The sequence below is a fragment of the Heterocephalus glaber genome, unplaced genomic scaffold (genome assembly GCF_053883595.1).
Source record: "Heterocephalus glaber isolate CG9 unplaced genomic scaffold, H.glaber_assembly_v1.0 deba00000331, whole genome shotgun sequence".
NCBI lineage: Eukaryota > Metazoa > Chordata > Mammalia > Rodentia > Bathyergidae > Heterocephalus > Heterocephalus glaber.
Window position 1 is genome coordinate 58,059,988 of NW_028258142.1, and position 21,454 is coordinate 58,081,441.

General features: G+C 39.3%; 1 protein-coding gene across 22 annotated transcripts in view; it reads right to left on the reverse strand.

Annotated features, from left to right (window-relative positions):
- Greb1l (GREB1 like retinoic acid receptor coactivator) overlaps nucleotides 1-21,454 on the reverse strand; it is a 233,555-nt gene that overhangs the window by 150,633 nt on the left and 61,468 nt on the right. For 3 of the 22 annotated variants that reach the window (XM_087189727.1, XM_087189709.1, XM_087189718.1), the window contains exon 1: nucleotides 190-1,012. The exons of the other annotated variants lie outside the window; for them this stretch is intronic. The gene's annotated coding sequence lies outside the window, so the exon portion shown is untranslated. Of the gene's footprint in view, nucleotides 1-189; nucleotides 1,013-21,454 lie in introns of those variants that run through there. 22 annotated transcript variants of the gene reach the window in all.

Sequence of the window (21,454 nt, forward strand, 5' to 3'; positions counted from 1 at the left end):
CCCAATTTCCAACTAGATTAACTCATACAACTAAGAATTCAATTTTTAAAAGAATATCTTTTCAGATTATAAAATCATGTGCTTTGCTAAAAATTGTGTTTACTGATCTGATGTATGAGTTTTTGGTTGTACTGAAGTATTTTTTTGATTACTACAAGATACCATTCCTGGAATGTGATAAATACTCACCTGTGCTATGATTATGTTACTTTAAAAGCTGATGTACAGATTTGAGGCCTCAGAAAGGATCTGAATGAGGAACAGGTTAGGGCCTCACTTGAAACAAAAGCTCCTGATTCATTAATAACGCCTTGACCATCACAAGGTCATGGATGTAATCCAAGGGTCTTGGAAGATTCTTGGAAAACAACAGAATAAGAAGATTTTAGAGTAGCTGAAATCTTTAAAACTCTCTTTCTTTGAAAATCTTCTGTCACAAGTCAGAAGGATAATGTCTCTTTTCACCCAATGAGAAAGCTGTTTTCACACGCGCATAATTAATCTTCTGACACCACGACAAAGAAATTCCTTAAAAGGATTTCTCCGATTTCCTCTCAAGACAGAAGATTGTCTTTATCCATCATCTGTTCTTCCTGATCCCTTCTTTTTGAATATCTACATCAGCAGAACTGTCCATCAGAGGAGACAGCAGGAGGGAAATGTCTGCATGATTGATAGGGCCCAATGCTCCCCAGGCCTATTTAAGTGCAAGCATCTATTGTTGCAAACTTACTTTACAGCAGTTAAACAAATATAATAGTCACCAATTCAACCTTTGTGCAGCTCAGTCTTGACTAAAACTAGTAAGTGAAATTTGCTAATGACAAGGCACTGATTTTGAAGCCAGATAAAAACTCGACAGATAAATTAGCCTGATGTCAATTTAACAAAAAAAAAAAGAAAGAAAAATATCAAAGCTATGGTACACTACATGCACATCAGAAAGCATCATATACTATACTGTATATCCATAGACATCTTCATTAAAAAATAAGAAAAGTCTAATACTTTAATAGTATTGTAATTAAAAAACACATCTTAACGGTCACTCAATATTTCTTACCTACATTGTGGCTGAGGACAGGGAAAAGCTACAGACACTGTATTAGCATCCAAGAAAATCAGGCATGTTAATAAAGAAAGTGCTATTGACACTCCCTTAATTTTTTCCCTGCTCATCGTTTTCTCAAGGAGAGATTTAGGTGTGTCTGTGTGTTCTTACTCTCATCTGAAGAAAGCTGAAAACCATTTGAGATTCCCTGTGAGTGTCTGCTACGTCACTGGGTAGGACTAATGAATCACAGGGTAATAGGTCATTTTCAAGTGGAGGAGCAAAGCACACCAGGCAAAGGTCCAGTCCACAGAAAATGCAAGCTTGGCTCCACTTTCAGAGCAACCTACACGAAACGGAAACAGATCTAGAGATTTCACTAAGCTGTTAGGAGAGCACCCTGTATCAGCAGAGGAGGTTACAGCATGCTCTGTGTTCTTTATAGACGCTGCCAAGAAAGGCCACTTGCGTCCAGACTCCAGGACACACTGACACTGTGCTTTCTGTTTGCACCACAGTGACCTTGACAACTCAGTTCTGGACGCACCCTGTGCAAGTATTTGTTTATCCTTCCCAACCACAAACCCCGAGGGCAGCCTTCACAGGCCTGCCGGCTCACTGGTGCTCTCTTTGGCATGGTCAGGACTGACTACCACTGCCTGACTCTTCGGCAGGATTTTCCTCCCACTGACCTGTCTCCTCAGCTAAGAGAAGCAGCTGACAGCTGGCCCATAGCCAGGGCATGCATATTCTCCAAAGCCTGGATTGATTTCAGTTTTTCTTAAAGAGTTCAATTCAGGATTGCTTATCCCTTTGGAGATCTCAGATAAAAGATTTATATCTAGGATAAAGACATAGGAAAAGTCTTGTGGATTAAGAGGGGTGTAAGCAATTTAAATGAAGCACATATACCTCTGAGTTTAAATATAAAGAAGCTGGAAATCAGAGAGTGAGCTGGCACAGAAAGTGACATAGGAAGAAGGCATAGGTGGGAGGGGTATTCTTTCTCCCAGGGAAGACCAGAAATCTTCCAAAGGCTCAGCTCACTGGCAACTCCACATTGTGGGTTAACAGTTCTTTTGTAAATAGCATATCTTCCCATCAGAATTCTGAGGGTTGTTTTTTGGCATGGGAGGGGCAGAAAGCAATCCTTATCATTTGTGTTTATTCACTTCCATGGGATATATTTTGTCAAGATGGAGACACTGTCTGGAGCTGTTGGGTTGAAACTTGGGCAACAAAGTACAAGCACTGTCCAAGGCCAGAAGTATAAGACCCAAGAAAGAGACAGGCAAACCTGTCTGTATGCTCTGTGTGGGAAAACAATGAGCTCCTGAGATTCAGTCCAAGTCCAGAAGGAATATCTTGCCTACAAAGATCCTTGCAATTAAATCCTTGATGGGAAAATCTATGAGTGCTCAGACACACACCAACATGCACACACAGAATCAGAGAAAACAAACATTCCTTTGCCCTTCAGAGGTAATCTTTGTAAGACAAGTATTAATCTTAGTGTGGCTCCTTAAGAGTATTTTAAGACTAATTGCGCTTAGAGCACTAACTTTGGATTAAGACCTATGTTGACTAGATCTCAGCTCTCCAACTGCGGTACATATGATCTACTTTCTCTCTTTGCCTCAGTCAACCCATCTATAAAACAGGGATAAACATGGTGCCTACACTTCACAAGGTGGTTGGAAGGATCAAATATAAATACTGGAATTTAGCAAATTGCATAATCACTGAGTATTATTCATTCTCTGTTGCCTCTTTTTTCTTATTCACAATTTTTAAGTGGACATGTCCAGTGCTATCTCTGGGAGGTTATGTTGAAACACATACATGTGTGTGCGCACACATAATAAACACCACAGCTTTTGGTGCTGAGAAAGAAGCAAGCCTAACAGATTGAGCTACATGGACCCTTCTGAACAATCAAGAGGAAAGAAAGGGGAAATTGGGTGGAACCAATAAAGAACAGGCCAGGATGGCATGAGGGCAGGAAACAGTTCCTCTGCACTCGACTTGAACTCAATCTGCCTCATTACAGCCCAGCTTCACCAGCCAGTGTCCTGGGTTGTCTTGGCATTGTTTTCAGGGTGTGTGCAGGAGGAATCAGGGTATATAAAGCACACGTGCTTGCTTTTATTTCACTCAATTTGATTTGATACTGTAGGCCAAGTATTGGGACAGATGTTGAGGGCTCATATGTAAGATCACACCACCCAGAAGTTCACTGCTCAGAGGGGCCAGTGGCCTGACCATTCCATACAGTGTGATTAGGATCCTCAAAGAGGAATACAAGGGGTGTCAAGAAGCCCAGGGGTGAGGGTAGGCGTGGCAGTGCATCAGGACTTCAAAGATGAGAGGAATTTACATGGCATAGAAAGCGTGGGATTGAAGACATTCCACATAGAGGACGGAGGGGCAGAGAAGTCAAAGAAGTAGGTGTCTGAAAAGCCAGGCCAGGTTAAAAAGGCAATTGAATTTTGTTTTTCTGCAAAGGGAGTCCCTGAAGTTTGGAGGCAAAAGAGGGACATGGCCAAATCTGTTTTCCTAAAAGATATTCATAGGACAAAACAGAAGACACAGGAGACCAAACAGGAAACGAACAGCTTAAAATTGTTAACCACTGTTTGGTAAAGAGAGTTAAAACGGCTCAGGCAAGAGGCACAAGGAACTAAAAAGACAGGAGATGAGGTGTTACTTATTGAGACTTATGTAGGATACAGAGTCCATAGGGATGGGATGTGAGCAGGGGAGGGAAAATCTAGGATGACCGGGAAGTTCCTAATTTGGATACTCCAGTAAAGGGCAGGCCCCTAACTTCGATGGGGCAGGTAGGTAGTAAAGAGAGTGTCACCCCCCCCCCCCCCCCCCCGGGATCCCGGCCTCTTGTTTAACCTGTGTCACTAACAACTGGAACTCCCCAGGGGAGAACTGAAGAACAGAAGGAAACATTAGGAAAGCAGCATTTTTCAATTTGTTTTTAATAAGGTATTATTTTATTTCAACTTCCTTTCAAAAAGAATCCTCTAACACCCGTTATCCATCCTAATTAACAGTTTTCCTGGAAATTCAGTTTCGTGGTTTATTTCCTAAACTGATGGCTCAATGGATTATGTAGCTAGACTGGTCTTTGAATATGAGACAGCTAGGTGAAGAAAGAAAAAAAAAGAGAGCAGACATCTGCCAAAAGGCCACATGCGTGCCAAATGGGAGATAAGAGTGACTTTGGAAGAGGGGAAGAGGGAAGAAACAACAGGCGGTTAATACTCAAATTTTACTGCAAGGGGAGTTCCTAAATCGGAAGGCCTAGTTTAATAATGAGTTGAAGACAGAGGTCCCCATCAGAGAGAACTTTTAGGTAGGCCTTTTTTTTTTTTTTTTTTTTTTTGGTACCAGGGATCAAACTTGGGACCTTGCACTTTCGAGGCAGGTGCCGGAACCACTGAGCTAAATCCCCGGCCCGGGAGAGACTTTTAGGAGGAACGGTCCTCCTCACCTCAGGCCCCTGTTTTACATACACCTATTTTATCAGATTAAAAGATGATTTGTATTAATAATTAACTAAAGTGTTACAAATATAAACAAAATTAATATGACATTTTAATGAAAAGCAAGTTGGTTTGTTCGTTACACTACACGATTGCCTAGCACATGCAATTCTCTAACAAGACCACAAGTGACTGCTCTGAGCGGGAAGGGGCGTGGACAGGGTGGGAGAGGCTGGGCCGCAGCTCTGCCGGGCAGTGAGGGTCTTGGGGAATACAGGGAGGAAACAGACAGAGCCTGGGTTCCTGACACCATGACTCACGTCTCAGGTCGAGCCTGCCTCCCTCGGGAATTCCTAAAAGTGAAAGAGAAATGAATCCTCTATTATTTAAGCCACTATTTCTTAGTTCTTTGTTATTGCCATACTCAATCCTAACAAAACCCATTCTAACATTTTTCTTGTATTATCTCATTTTTGTGTATGGGCATATAAATTTTCTCACAAAAAGTAGGCATCATATTGTATATACTGTTCTTTTTCCTTTGATCAACTTATGATACTTTCATATGCTAAAAAAAAACTGTGACATAATCTTTCAAGACTACCTTTGACTATGCTAGTCAGAGAGTGTGTGTGTGTGTGTGTGTGTGTGTGTGTGTGTGTGTATCATAGTATCACATAGTAACCAGTTCACTACCTGGGGACATTTAGTAAGCAGTTTGACTTATCAGGACTTCCCCAACTTACTATAAATTTACAAGCTGACATCAGAACCCAAAATTATCCAGCTATACCTTCAAAACAATGACAGTATGGTAATTATAATAAATAAGTAAATAAAATAATATTTTCTGCCGTATGATGGTAAGTGACATGGCCGTTATTTCATTTAATCCACTTCCTCTTGAATCTGGTCATAGAAAAGAGGTACAAGGAGGAATCTAACAGGTATTTGGCCTTTTGTGAGCCAATGGTGGAGAATGGCAGATAACTCTGCCAGCCTGTACAAACTTATTGTAACTAACATTTTGTGAAAAGCTTCAGACTAGAAGGTTCAATTCTACAAAACACTCTATAAGCTTTATGTCCACTTCCTTAGGCTAACTGGGTAAAAACCGTTAAGACTTAGGTAGGATTTCTCTACTAAAAGACTCTGGCATCATTAGGAAGTTCAAAAACTATAATATTGTGTCTAAACTTGACATAAAGTCAATAAAACAAATTCTTACCAGTTATTCTATTTAAAAGCCTTTCTCAAATTCCAGCGAGTGCTGATGGCAGTGCAAAGGCAGTGCTGTGTATTAAATAAGTTATCCGAATTTATAATTATACTACTGTGTATCTGCCATTGAGGACTTCGATCCATCGATTAACTCACACTAGTCACGGGGCCCTCCAGAACACAAAAGTGGAGTGAATCCTCACAAAAACATTTTAACAATAAAGATTAAAACAGAAACAATTTTTTTCTGATTGACATCTAGAGAGACAAAAATTGCGGGTTACCTAGAATTTCCAGTTAACTGTTATTTTTATCATATGAATAATGCCTTTCATATTCAATCAAGATCTATCTTCCCCTCAAGATCCAAATGACACCATACAAATATATATATCTACACTCAACCTCCCATAAACTAAGATTTCCAATTCAGTCTGTAATCTTTATGATAGGATTTTATAGAGCTTTTACAGTAGGGCTCAGTAAATGTGAATTGGACATATACGCACTGAATGTACGGTCTTCCTTGAAAAGTATAAGTAAGTATATACCCCAATTTTCCAACAATTCAAATACAGTAACAACTTCTCTCTCTAGGGGTCACTGATCCAGAATTCTTAACTACTGGAAACAGTGCGTACAGTTAAGCAAATAAGAATACAAACAGGCACAAGAGACAGCACAAAGTTCACTTCCTACAAGTATTTGGATTTCATTCAAAGGGAGCCATCAGGCAGGGACCCAAACTTACAATGTGCATCTACATATATGATCCCTAGCTTTCGGCAGAGCAAAAGTGTGGGATGTTAGGGACAGGGCAATGACAATAGGAGAAAAACTGGTGCTTTGAATTTGATACTGATAGAGAATATAATTATAAAAAGGGAAAAGAATTTTAAATATACAATAATCTGGGACCACTCACTTTAGGGGTATATGGTTCTTTTTTTTTTTTTTTTGGTACAGGGATCGAACTTGGGACCTTGTGCTTGCGAGGCAGGTGGCAGAACCACTGAGCTAAATCCCCAGCCCTATACGGTTCTAATCTATACCCTGGCCCAAAACTAAGATGCTAAAAATGGCCTAAATAATCAAGATAAAGATTTAAAAATTTTTTTGGCAGTTCTGGGGAATTGAACCCAGGGCCTTCACACTGATTTTGAGACAGGATCTTGTTAAATTAGTAAATTGCTCAAACTGGACTCAAACTTTCCATCCTCCTGCCTCAGCCTCCCACAGTGCTGGAAGTACAGGTGCATATCATCATAGGCAGCTGTGGTACACTTTCTAAAAACTGAGCATTTAAAAAAATAAACTCTAAGGTCTTCTACAACTTAAAAACCCTTAAAACATTTAAGATTCTCTAAAGAAATACAGGAACTCTTTGTTCCCCAGTTATATCATTATATAGTTTTTCTTACATTTTAAAAATTAATATTTTAGTAGGTAGTATATATCCATGGCACATGCACACACAGGCACAAATACACACATGCCATGAAAAGTAACTTTTCTCATATTCAATATCTCTCCCCAGGGACAACTACTATTACTAGTTTTTGTTACTTCATCTTAGAAGATGGCACATAGTTATAAATATACAAATATTGTATATATGTAGTATGTATACTGACCCAAGTTATAGTATACAACAATCTTCTGCATCTTACATTTTTAACTTCACAAGAGATCTAGGAGGCTTTTACATATCAGAATATAAAGAACTTTTATGTTCTTTTCATGGCTGTATAGTATTCCATACTCGATTGAAACAGTTTTCTAGTGAGTAGCCAATCTTTAGCTTTACCCAGAATGATGCAATGATTAACTATATACACAACCATTTCACATATATTCTTCAGTAGGACAGAGTCCTACAAGTAGAACTGTTGGGTTACATGCATCTAAAATGTGCTCTCTATAGAAATTATATTAATTTATACAATTCCCACCAACAATGTACAAAAGTACCTGCTTCATCATACAGTCACCTGTGGAATATAATCACTACTTCTAAAACTTTGATGATTTAACTGGTGAAAACTGTAGCTTACTGCAGTTTGAATTTGTATCCTTCCTCCTTTGAGTGAGGTGAAGCACCAGTTTAAGAGATATTTGTATCACCTTGCTTGAAATAGCTGTGCATATTCTGTACCTGTTTCTCCAGGTTTTTTTGGTTGGCTGATATAGAAACACTTTCACAAATTAAGGAAATTAGTCCTTTGTGATGAGTTATGAATATATTTTCAATTTATGATTTGTCTTCTGACTTAAAATTTTATTGTTACACACTTTTCACCTCTACCTGTTGAACTAATCAACCTTCTTTGTGACTTCCATACTTCAGAGTTTTTGTCCTTGAGGATGTTCCTCTCTCCAAAAGTTTTTAACCAAAAGCAGATGTTGGATATATAGTGTCTTTTTAAACATCTATGGAGATATTTCGCCACCTGCTACATAAGCGCAAGGACCCGAGTTCGATCCCCGGTACCAAAAAAACCCAAAAAAACAACAACAACAACAAAAATCTATGGAGATAATCATATGCTTTTCCCACTAATACAGAAAATTACTTGAACAATTTTAGGATTCCTAGAATAAGCCCTACTTGGTAATGGCATATCACTTTTTAAGAATACTTCTGAATTCTCTGAAGCTATTTTATATTATCTTTGTTGAGGTTTGCTACCAATGTCATGATAGCATTGTAAAAATAATTTTAAAGCTTTTATTCTTATAGACACTTTGAATAGAATGGAAAGTTTTATTTCTTAGAAGTTTAATATAATTGTCTCATGAAAACATTTCCATTTTCTCTATTACAAATGGTGAGTCTAGTCTTCTGAGGCCACTTTCGATAACTGTGTTTCCCTATAAAGTTAACTATTCCATTCATAGTAAACATTTTTGTAGAGCTGCCAATATTATACCTTAGGGCTTTTTTTTTTTTTTTTTCTGGTACCAGGGATTGAACTCGGGTCTTTGCACTTTCAAGGCAGGTGCCAGAACCACTGAGCTAAATCCCACTGAGCTAGGCCCCTTTAGGACTTTTTTAATCAGGTCTTTTTGGTTTGGTTATTTTTTCAGCAACATTTTTTGCATTGTGATTTATGCTTTGTTCTCTTTGCATAAAATTATCTAAAAGTTTATCATTCCCCTCCCACCCTTCATGAGATCAAGTTCCCAGATTACTTTATTAGTGTTCCATTGTTTTTGCTTGTTTTCCAATTCAGTTATTTTTGCTTTTATCTTTATTAGTTATTCATTATGCTTCTCTTAGATTTATCTGCTGTGATTACTCTTTCAGTTGGTTCCTCAAGTCACTTAGCTTCATTCTGTTTACTAATATGTATATATTTTACTCATTCATTCAATTTATTTGCACTACTGGAATCAAACCTAGGGACAACTCCATGCTCCATGCTCAAGCACTGAGGCACACCCCCAGCCCTTTGTATTTTTTTATTTTTGAGACAGAGGCTTACCTTGAACTTGTGATTCTCTTGCCGTAGTCTCCCAAGTAGTTGGGAGTACAGGCACGTGCTCTGTGCCCAGCAATATATACCTTTTAGACAATAAATCTTCGCTTAAATGCGGCTTTAACTGCGTCTAAGGCTGTACTGTATAGCGGTTACAAACCCAAGCACTGGAGCTAGACTACCTGGGTACAAATCCTATCTTTTTCACTTATTAGTTGTGAGATTAGGAAGCAAGTCAATATGTCTTGCTGTTGTCCTGTGTTCTTATCTACAAAACACGGACAGTAACAGTTCCTTTAGTGAACAGTTATCAGAAGGGTTAAATGGATCAATACCTAGAACAATGTCTGACACACAGTAAGAGCTTAAAAATATTCTTGAAACAATTACATGATTGAAATGTTTAGTCTCAATTTTAAATCATATTTAAACTATGTTTTGTTTTTATTGTTTCTTTGATTTTTTAAAAACCCGTCACCATGTGAGCTGAAAATTCTGAAGTGTTTTGTTTAGTAGGTGATGACTTTACAGACGATATTTAATCTATTTTTAACATACAGGTATCTACTGACTCTATACTGTAATGACAAATTCAGGGTGTAGTTTTATTTTATTTTTTATTTTTGGTGGTGGTATTGGGGATTGAAGCCAGGGCTTTCACACTGAGCTACATCCTTAGTCCTTTTTTATTCTGAGACAAGTCCTCACTAAGTCGATAAAACTTGGGATCCTCCTGCCTTAGCCTCCGAGAGCGCTGGGATCACATGAGTGTGCCACCGTGCTTGGCTAGTATATTTCTACTTTTTCTTCACCTTTGTTACTCTTCTACCTGATTTTAGTGTATTATATTTTCCTGAGTTTACCTTCATAATTAGTGTCTCTATTTTTATTTATCAGCTTTAAACTATGTTTTGACCACTAGTTCATAAAAGATGTGGAAATCACTGTTAATCACCTACAATATTCCTTCCTCATTTCTGCCAAGTGTTTCTGATAACAATATTAGGTCTTTACATTTTATTCCTGTTTTCTGATATATCTATATATTGCTGTCTCAATAATTATCTGTATATCTATATCTATATTTGTTTGAGCCAAGCTTTTGTTATATACCCCAGCCTGGCCTCAAACTTGCAACTCTCCTGCCCCAGCCCCCAACTGGTGGGATTACAGGCACGTGCCCTGGTGCTTGGCCTGTACTCTAATATTTTAAAGCCTGCTCTCCACAATTAAAGGGGCTCAATGTGCCCCTCCATTTGTTCCCATGGCCGTTGTTCCAATATTCATAAGAACCACAGGAGCTACATTCCTGAGTTCTCATAAAAATATTTGTCTATTATCTTTAAATGATAGTTTGTCTGAATGTAAAATCGGAGAGCAATGAATCCCATTTCCCCTCCTAGGTCCAGATATGCATCTCTCTTTAGAACTGAATACAGGTTGAACACTCCTCACCTGAAAATCTAAAATCAGAAAAGGTTTTGAGTAGTAGTTCAAATTTTAGAGCACATCATAGTCTGGATGTCTGGATTACAGACACTCAACTGGTAAAGTCTAAGCAAGTATCTTTAAAAACACTGAAATCTGAAACACTTGTGAATCTAAGCATTTTGGAAAAGGGATATTCAACTTCAGTCTTCTACAGAAGACTGGTGCTGGCTTGACTCTCCTTCTGCCTTTCTTAATCTCTGAAATCCATCCAGTTTATTACGATAGGTCTTTATCTTGATTATTTTTTTTTTTCCCATTACCAGGGATCAAACTCAGGACCTTGCTTGCTAGGCTGGTGCTGCACCACTGAGCTACATCCCTGGCCCTTTATCTTGATTACTGTGCTCCAAATTTTTAAAAGCTGGAAACCAGTATTTTTTAATTTATTGATTGAAGATTGTAGTTTCTGTTAAGAGTTCTTAGACTGTGTCTTTTATCAGAGATGTCAAGTTATTTTAATTGCACAATATTCAATTTTTGTAATGAGTTATCACATTAATATATATATATATAGGAATATACAGAAAAATATAATTTTTTTTAAAGAGCAAAGTTTAAAATTAGCATTCTTGTGAACTGGAGTTGATTCAGCAAGTTACTTCCACAGTTTTTTTTTAATCTGTATTTTAACTCAGGACTTTTCTATTGAAAAGGGGAAGAGGTAGAAACCAGCCATGGAAAGTGGTCTGGACAGCAGTACAGCAGATACATCTTGGCATCCTTCCTTCCTGCCTCCCTCCCTCTTTCTTTCCTTCTTTCTTCCTTCCTTCTTCCCCTTCCTCTCTCCTCCCTTCGTGGTATTTGTGTAACTGCTTTCCCTCCCTCATCCTTTTTCCCTTGCTCCTCTCTCTTCTTTCCTCCTTGCCCCCCGCCCCTTTCCTGAGACAGTCTTGCCAGAACTCCTGGGTTCAAGTGATCCTCCTGCCTCAGCCTCCTGAGTAGTTGGAACTACAGACATGTGCCACTGTACCTGGCTCCTCTTGCATACTTTCAAAATCATCTCTAGATTGTTTAGCATATCTGGTGTGATGCAAATACTATGTAAATAGTTGTTATATCACATTGTTTAGGGAATAATAACAAGAAAAAAAAATGCACATGTTCAGTGCAGACAGTTGATTTGTTTTCAAATAGTTTCAAGCCATGGTTCATTGAAACTGCAGTGCCAAATCCCTGGTTACAGACAGCCGACAGTCCTTCTTACCTTGTGACTCTCCTGACATCCTTATAAGAGAACAGGACAGACCATGTCCCTCTCTAACACTACTGAGTGAGTAAATCAAGTACCATTAATGACCCATTTCCCTCATAGGCTCCCTCTTTTTTAAAAAGTTTTTTTTTTTTTGGTACCGGGGATCGAACTTGGGACCTTGTGCTTGCGAGGCAGGCGCCGGAACCACTGAGCTAAATGCCCAGCCCTTTTACAAAGTTTTTTACTGGGCCAGGGGTTTCACTCAGTGGCACCACACCTGCCTCAAAAGCGCAAGGTCCTGAGTTCGATCCCCAGTATGGGGGTGGGGTGGGGTGGTTTACTAATACCTATTAGTTTTTTTTTTTTGGTACCAGGGATCGAACTCAGGTCCTTGAGCTTGTGAGGCAGATGACGGAACCACTGAGCTAAATCCCTGGCCCTAATGCCTATTAATTTTATAAAATATTAAATTATATCTTTTTAAATGTTTTCCATCTTTTTTAGGGAAAGCAGTTATACAAATACCAGACTTTTTTTTTTTGTACCAGGGATCGGACTCACTTTCTTTTCTTTTTTATAGTTCTAGAGTTGAACCCAGGGCCTTGTACATGCTAAGCAAGCATTCTACAACTAAGCTACATCCATGGGCCTTTTTTTTTTAATTTTTAAATTTTTTTGATACTGGGGATTGAACTTGGGACCTTACGCTTGCAAGACAGCCAGACAGGCAGCAGAACCACTGAGCTAAATCCCCAGCCCCATGGGCCTTTTTTAAATTCCCATTTTGAGATAAATTGTCCAGGCTGGCCTCAAACTTGTCATCCTCCTGCCTCAGCTTCCCTAGTAACATGTGGCTTAAATACCAGATTTTGTTTGTCTAATATTTTCTACATGTATTATTGTCTCTTTAATTCTTTAAAATTCTTCCCTGTCCTTCCACTTTGCATTCTTTTCAATTCTCCTTCCTGTCTCTTCCTGTGTTTTCAGAATGCCTTTCTGTTTTTGTGCCACTTCCAAGAATGTCTTTGTTGCTAAAATAGTTTTGTCTCTTCTTTTTTGAGCTTTACTGCATTTTACCCTGCTGTTGACTTGTCATAAACTCCCTGAGCTCTTTGCTTCAACTTCTTGGTTTTTAAGCAGTGATTACAATATTATACACACATACGCACATTTATTTATGGTACTGGGGCTGGAATCCAGGGCCCAATGCATGCTACATAAGCACCCCACCATGGGGTGAAGCTCCACCACCACCCCCTTGTTTTTGAAACAGGGTTGCTAACATATATTTTTAATATATGTCTCATTTGGTGACAATTTCTACGTTTGTCTGAGGCAGCTTTTTTTTTCTTGTTAGTGTTCAGACCATTTGGAGTTGTAATTAAAATCTAACAACTCTGGGCTGGGGATTTAGCTCAGTGGTTCTGCCACCTGCCTCGCAAGTGCAAGGACCCGAGTTTGATCCCTGGTACCAAAAAAACCAAAACAAAACAAAAATCTAACAACTCTTTCTGGTTTTACTTTTGTGTAATCCTTTGCAGTTTTGTTTTTACTTATTCATTCTGGAACGAAGTGAGTACTTCTAAGACTAGCAATGTACAGCAGACTTATACAGGAAAGGGACAGAGACTATGTTTTGAGCTAGCAGAAATTCTGTGTGACAGAAAGGTGTGTGTGTGTGTGAGAGAGAGAGAGAGAGAGTACGTGCACATGTGAGTTATTTTAGCTCTTATTTCTCAACCAGAAGAGAGCAGTAGTTAAGGTTTACTCAAATGGTTGAGTCTCTTTCCTCTACCCAGCCTAAATCATAGACTGCTTCCTACAAATATTGTTTCTGTAGGTAGTCCCTCTCCAGTCCCCACTAGCTTGGTTCTTCTTTAGGCCCTACTAGCTCTAGGCGAGCTCTCAAATCAGTCTGCACACCCACTTTCATTGGTCCAGACAAAGTGTTATTGGTTTTGACCCTGAGAATGTTCCACTTCCTCTGCTAACTGTTCTGCCAGCTTTGTCTCAGATTTGCAGCGCGTAAGGTGTCCTAAGCATCTACCCTGTCTAGTTTTACCTTAGCTGTATTTGGTAGTGCCTCCTCACACATTATAATTTGGGGTTTCAGATGTCTTCTAGATTTTTCAAATTTGGAATTTTCTATCTGCTGCTTCTGTTTTTCCTAATTGCCATTGGGGGATTCCTAAGATGAGAGAGAAAAACACTGATTTTCTCTATAGCTAAAACTGGAACTCCTACCCAATTAATTACTCTAACTCTAAAACTATGCAAAATAACTTTTGTTGAGCTTTTTACTGTATAAAGCATAACACCATTTATCAACATACTTTAAATGTAGATACAGTAAATCGTAGAAGCTCTCTTCATTTGGAATGACTGGGATCCACAACTGGTTGCTGCGTTGAAAAAAAACCAGTTAAAGTGGATATGCAGAAGTAGGTTTTGTCAACTTGATTAAACTAAGAAACAGATGTCTAAGAATCTCTTTCCCTGTGTGGTTCTGGATTACAGTTGGGAGAGGGGGAAGGTGGTGTGCAATCTGGAAAGCAGAGGTGAGGAAGCAGCCACTGCCCTTGGAATGTGGCTGGAGTCAGAAGCCACTGCAGACTGACACGGGGGCCAGAGAGGATCCACTGCCTCTCATTCTCCTCTGTTCCAATCTAGGCTTTCTTCCTGCTTGCAAGCCGAAAAGGAATCCAAGCCCACATCCAGATACTGGCTATGGAGCCACCAAAGTAAGTATGTGGGTAACAGCTTCCCACATACCTCCCTGTGAGGCGAAGTCCTTCCAACAGCAGGCCACGCCCAGCTCCCACAAGCTCTTCTCTGTCCACTCACACCAACATTTCAGGACAATTGCTTAAAGATTCTAGGACCCTTGTTGGGTGTGATGGTGCACACCTGTAATCCCAGCACTTGGGAAGCTGAGGCAGGAGGATCACCATGAGTTTGAGGTCAGCCTGAACTACATAGTGAGACCCTGTCTCAAAAAAAAAAACAAAACTAACTAGGGCCAGGGATATAGCTCAGTGGTTCCCCTGCTTGGCTTGCAAGTGCAAGGTCCCAAGTTTGATCCCCGGAACCAAAAATCCCCCAATAAAACAAAACAAAAAAACCCTAACTAAATAAATAAGACTCTAGGACCCTTGCCTCCCCTAGACCATTTTCCCAGGTTTTCACTTTTTTATTTTAACATCATATACCTGGGTATAACGATATATTCTGGCAGGGGAATTTTATTTTTTATTTTATTTTTAATTTTTTTTTAGTACCGGGGATCGAACTCAGGTCCTTGGGCCTGCACAGCAGGCAGTGAAACCACTGAGCTAAATCCCCGGCCCAGGATGAATTTGATGTTCCTAGGGAGGAATGTGATGTATATATGTAATTCAGTTTCTTTCAACATGACACAGATTTTTTTTTTTGGTACCGGGAATCGAACTCGGGACCTTGTGCTTTTGAGGCAGGTGGTGGAACCACTGAGCTAAATCCCCAGCCTCAGGGGAATTTTAAAAACATTTATTAGAAAAGAAGATTCCTATTTCAATAAGTTTACATCTACTTGTTAGGAACTGGTATTGAAAAGGCAATTTTTATAACAGTAATAACAAGTCATGGTAATAACAGTGACAGTATAACTCTGTATTTATATAGATACTTAAAACAACTTCTGGGGATGTTACCTATAGTTTTTACAATGGCCCTGTGTTATGGAGGTGCTTTTTACTGCCAGGTAACAAGGAAAAAGCAAGCTCAGACAGTTCCAAGAACACAAAAGCACATGGATAAGGTAGGAATAATAAACTCAGTGCCTGGTATTCTGCCTATTAATCTTCACTTGGTCTCTTTGGCCACTTCAAAATGAGTCAGTGCCATTTGGCAGAGACAGAAAGATCAAGGAGACAAATCTCAGGTGTAACCTTAAGAGTATTTTAATTTAATATTGTACTTTCTCTGGTTTTCTATAATTTGAGCCAGACTACCACTTAGACAGACTGGAACAAAAGGAAATTGCTGATGCCCTACTTTTCCTGGTGCCTTAAATAATGCAAGGTGGCAGATTGGTTTTTCGCTTGTCACAAATACATGCTTCCCTGGTTTACTGCAGTAAGCAGACTACGCCAGCAATTTACTCTGCAGGCACATCCTCACCTAGCTTCTAAGTGAGTTCTGAAAAAACTGTGTATTTTATGCACCCTTATCTTATATATGCACCCTTAACATATGTATTCAAGATGGTAAGAAATATAGTCATCGTCTCTGGGACATTCTGGGCTTAAGTCTTCTTGTTTGAGTTATTTTAGTATATAAACATAAACACCAGACCTAGAAGAAATGAATTGCCAATGATCCCACCCCTAGCACTAATCAGCCCCACTGTAGTTACACTTTTTGAACTTATGTTTGGATTGAATACTGCTCACCGGGTAATCATCCTCTGTTCTATGTGCTAACTTTCCAGTTAATTGCAGATACCCTGAAAGGTGAGAACTTCCATCTCTTTTCTTATTCAAGTCATAAAATGAGGGGAGGGCCTGGCAGAGACACAAAAGTGAGGCTGAGGTAGGAGGATTCTAAATTCAAGGCCAGCCTGGGCAACTTTGTGAGACCTTGTCTCAAAAGAAAAGTATTGGGGATGTAGCTCAGTGGTAGAGTGCTTGGCTACCACCCTTGGGGTCCTGGGTTCAATCCCCAGAACTGGAAAAAATTCACCCTAATCTCAGCACTAGGAGGCAACTGCATTCAAACATTTTGTCATGTTTCCCTCTAGTTTTGTTACTTTCCTTCCAGTTCCTTTTGTGTGCATTTCTCCTCACATAATTAGGATCAGTTTTCATATTTACTTCTAAACCTCATTCACATAAAACCATACTGAAAAGAGTCTCACGTTACTAAACTCCTTTAACAGATAATACTGCCCTCAGCTGGTAACTGCTCCCCTTCCCTGGACCCTGTGTCTCACAGCAGCTCTGCTCTGCCCATCCTCTAGCTACAGAGATGAGGGCTCCATTCTTCTAGATGATTCTAAAGATCTCGGATTCTGAAATGCTATGACCAGAAGGCCCTGCCTAGACCCCTTCTCCTGATCTGTCCTTGAGGGCAGACTGCAAAGTGCTGTGTGCACCCCCGCCCCAAGGGGAGCAGAAGGTACTGATGGACCTTGGATGTGAGAGCGGGTGTCCCCATCAGCATGTGCAACCCCTCCTAGTGCTGGGCTGGATCAGAGCTGGGAAGAGCGAGGGGCCCCCTCTCCCAAGCCACCGCATTCCACCCTGGCATTCCAAAGAGCCCGGGGATTCTTAATTGAAACCTGGCCTTCCAGGCCAAGAAGAAGGTGTATTTGTCAAAGTAGGAGGAGGAAATACACTTTAACTGTTAGCTTGATTTATAACTTTTGAATATTCAGATATGTGTCCTTTTGCTCTAGAGCACCCCAAAATGTTGGGGCGCCAGTAACAGTTGTATATCTTTGTGATAGACATGATCATTCCTTTAATGTTGAACATGTGAATGCTTCTTAAATTTTTATTTAAGTTGATATCTGTTGAACATCTTTATATAATATTTACCTTCACTGCTGATTATTTTTCTTTTTTTTTTTTTTTGGCTTTTTGAGACAGGGTCTCACAATGTAGTTCACATTGCCCTTGAACTCATAGTGATCTTCCTGCCTCAGCTTCCCAAGTGGCAGCCACCATGCCCAGCTGTCAATGGGATCTTCCTCATCTTCTTAGACCATCTCCTATTACCTCTGAGAGTCTAAGAATGGGTTATGTAAAGAGTGTCATAAGCTGTGGCAGAGTAGACACATCACCATAGCAACTTAGAGTTGGAGCCACAATAATTAGGTAGCCTTGGTGAAAAAAAATCACTGACAGCAGACACAGGAAGAACAGGCAAACAGGCAAGACAAGTATTTCTTATGTCCCAAGTAATCCCTCTTGCATAAATTCTCCTGCTGTTTCTATTTTAGCTAGTCAAGGAAAATAATTTTCAACTTTTTGACACCAGGATAAGCAAGAGATTGTTAAATGGTCATTTTGTTTACTTAAAAAATTAAAATTTAGGGCTGAGGATATAGCTGAGTGGTGGAGTATATGCTTTGCATTTGAAAGGACTAGATCCCCACCATTGAAAAAAAATTTTTAGGGGGGTAGGGGGGATTGAACTCAGGGCCTTGTACTTGCCAGGCAGGCACTATACTGCTGAGCTACATCCCCAGCCCCTAAATTTATATTTAGGAGAAAAAGGCCCATACATGCACAATGGGGAAAAAGAAACCAATGAATCCATCAAAATTGGTTTACTCTCAGTGAAGATGGAGAAATAACAGTGCAATCTGGCTTTGGGAGAGGATATAAACCTAAGCCAAGTATTTCAGAAGATTCTAAGAAATGTGGTTTAGATCCAAGTTTGGAGGGAGGGTTTTTTTTTTTTTTTGGTACTGGGGATCGAACTCGGGTCCTTCTGCTTGCAAGGCAGGCAGCAGAACCACTAAGCTAAATCCCCAGCCCCAAGAGGGAGGTTTTTATGACTTTCAATGGAAAGATAAAAAGGGAGAGAGAGTATTTACAACCAGAATACTTTCTTGCTTTTTGTGGGCATGATTAGTCAGATATAAAAATACATTAGAAAATCTAAACCAAAACCAAAGGCCCTGAGGGCTCTGTTGTTTTGGGATCATCGTTGGTATGACCATTCTATATAACAGTGTTACAAGATAGAAAATTCTGCATCTTCTTTTGGCTCTTACTAGCTAGGCAGCTTGGTGTAAATTTCCTCATCCTCTACAAAATGCTGATGATATCACTCACCTTGCTGAGTTCCAATGATTAAATAAAGTGAATGACCTTAGTTAGCACACAACAGTTACTGTCACTTGTAAGTACTGAAAAACTTTTCTTTCACAGTCCTGAGGCTCAAACTCAGGGCCTAACACACATCAGGCAAATGCTCTACCACTGAGCTACAACCCCAGCCCCCCAGACATATTTCTGTTGTCATTATAGGGTATAATATATGTTAAAGCCCGTACAAGTGGACTTTCAAGAATTGATGGAGCAGACAGCTGCCCCCTGGGTTGATTTGGTTATTATTTTCTTGGCTCCTATTTTTATCTCACAGTCACTAAACTTCTGCTACCAGAGATGTTTTCCTTTGACCATTGGAGTTCTCTTTGCCACAAAGAGTAGTCAACAAAAATGCATTCTCCTCTACCCCGTTGATACCTTAACATGTGCTAAGTGAACCCTTGCTGGGGACTGGTTTGTATCTAGCAGGGCACACTATCTTCAAAATAAAGTTCCCATGCTGAGCAGGCCATGTGGCGGATGGGTGTCACTTTAGGCACAACTTATCTTTCTTCAGAAGATTATCGTCAATGGCTCATTTATGAAAAGGTGCTCATTTGAGAAGACGTATACCTGTCTGCAAAAGGGCATGCCAGTTCAGTATGGCCATGCCAACTCAAAACCATGGGAAGAATGATGTCTTCTGAGCTACTTAGAAAAGTGAAACCTCATGCAACTATTAACTATTTATATTATCTGACTCTATTATAAAAATACAGTACTGCGTTCAGGTTATCTCCAAAGCATCTGCCAAGGATTTTATCGCTTTGTTTATTTTGCTCTTGGGAAAGAAGTCAAAGATAACTAATTCCTACACTGATTAACTGGCTTCTTTTAGTGTCTGGACTCAAATGTCCCATCTACCTAATCCTCAAGAAAATCAATTATTTTCTTTCCATCCCTCACCAAGTGTTAAGAGTAGCTTATCTCAACTTCCTCACCCCTGATCATTCCCTCATTCCTAAGAAATATTAATTCTATATTTACTCCACAGATATTATTTTTCAAAGTTTCATGATACAGGCCCCTTACTCGCTAAATCCTTATGCTCAACATCATTCTTACAACAGTAGGTCTCCAAGGAGATGTGGCCTGTGCAGCTTGAGGCGTAGGGGCAGGAAGGAAAACAACTGATCTCATTCATTTTGCTCATTTCAACCTTAAAATTTTTATTTTGTATATTTTTACTATATATAAATATATATACACACACACACATATAAAATAACATATCAATACCATTTGGGGAATGGTTACTCAAACTCTTACTATTAGCGTATGAAATCAATAAAACCTTGTGGCCCAGTTTTTCACATGGCAGCAGTTCTCAGAGTAGTTCAGGGATCTTTCCTTTCAGGCTATCTGCAACTCAACTCTTTTCATAATAACAATGAGATGGAACTTATCTTTTGTACTCATTCTCTCATAAGTATATGGTGAAGTTTTCCAGAGGCAGGTGATGACAACTGATATTGCAACATATTTAATACATAAGCAGATATGAGAATCTAGTTGTTTTCTATTAAGACTTACTATACAGACATACCTTGGTTGGGCTGGGGATTTAGCTCAGTGTTCCACTGCCTCCCTTGCAACCACAAGGACCTGAGTTCGATCCCCGGTACCAAAAAAAAAAAAAAATTTAAAAAAAAAATACATACCTGGGTTTACAAACTTAATTCTTTCCATGATTCTGTGAATTAAGTTTGTGAACCAAGGTATGTATCTGTGTGCATGTGTGTGTATATATATACAATTTAATGCATTAAAATATGGAAATGTGTTAACATGTAATTAGTAATAATTACTTTTAAATGAAATACAGTAAATGTTTTACATCTTAATTTTCAATTTTAAATGGTAAATATCAAGAGCTATCTAGTGGTGTGTTGGGGCTGGGTTGCAAGAAAGACTATTCATAGCTTGAAATAGTCTATGAGGGGAATTTACATCATGGAAATTGAGAAACATCATAAATCAAGGCAGGGCTGGGGATTTAGCTCAGTGGTTTCACCGCCTGCTGGGCAAGCACAAGGACCTGAGTTCGATCCCCGGTACCAAAAAAAAAAAAGCCTGTTATAAAGCAAGCCATTGGTTTTGAGTAATTCATTTACCAACACATCCCTAGATATAACTCACTTAAAATTCCTTGAGATACTCCATAATCTTTAAGAATAAAAGGAGTTCCTAAGAACAAAAAATTGAGTACCTTTGCTGTACAGAATTTGGCTCTGTTAATTACTACATGCTTGGTTCTCCATTCATCCCCTCACCTACTTCTCTATCCAACTCTGCCTACTTGTGACTTGGTTACCAAGGCATGACAGAACATCCTTTTATATTAGGTGTGATAGAAATATACAGTGAATGTTAAAATTTTTTTAATTATTACAGTAAAGGACACGTTGCTATGAATCTCACTCAAAATACTCCCACACACTTTGAACACATTTATCCCACTCTTCTTTCCACTTTCTGAAGCAATTTTGGAAGTACTCTTTCTTGAGTGTCTACGAGGTGTGATTCAAAAATATTATAGTGAATGCCACTATCAAGTGCCATCCAACAGAAAGGTTCATAAAAACATTACAATAGGGGCTGGCCATATAGCTCAGTGGCACCATGCCTGCCTGGCAAGTGCAAGGTCCTGAATTTGATCCCTGGAA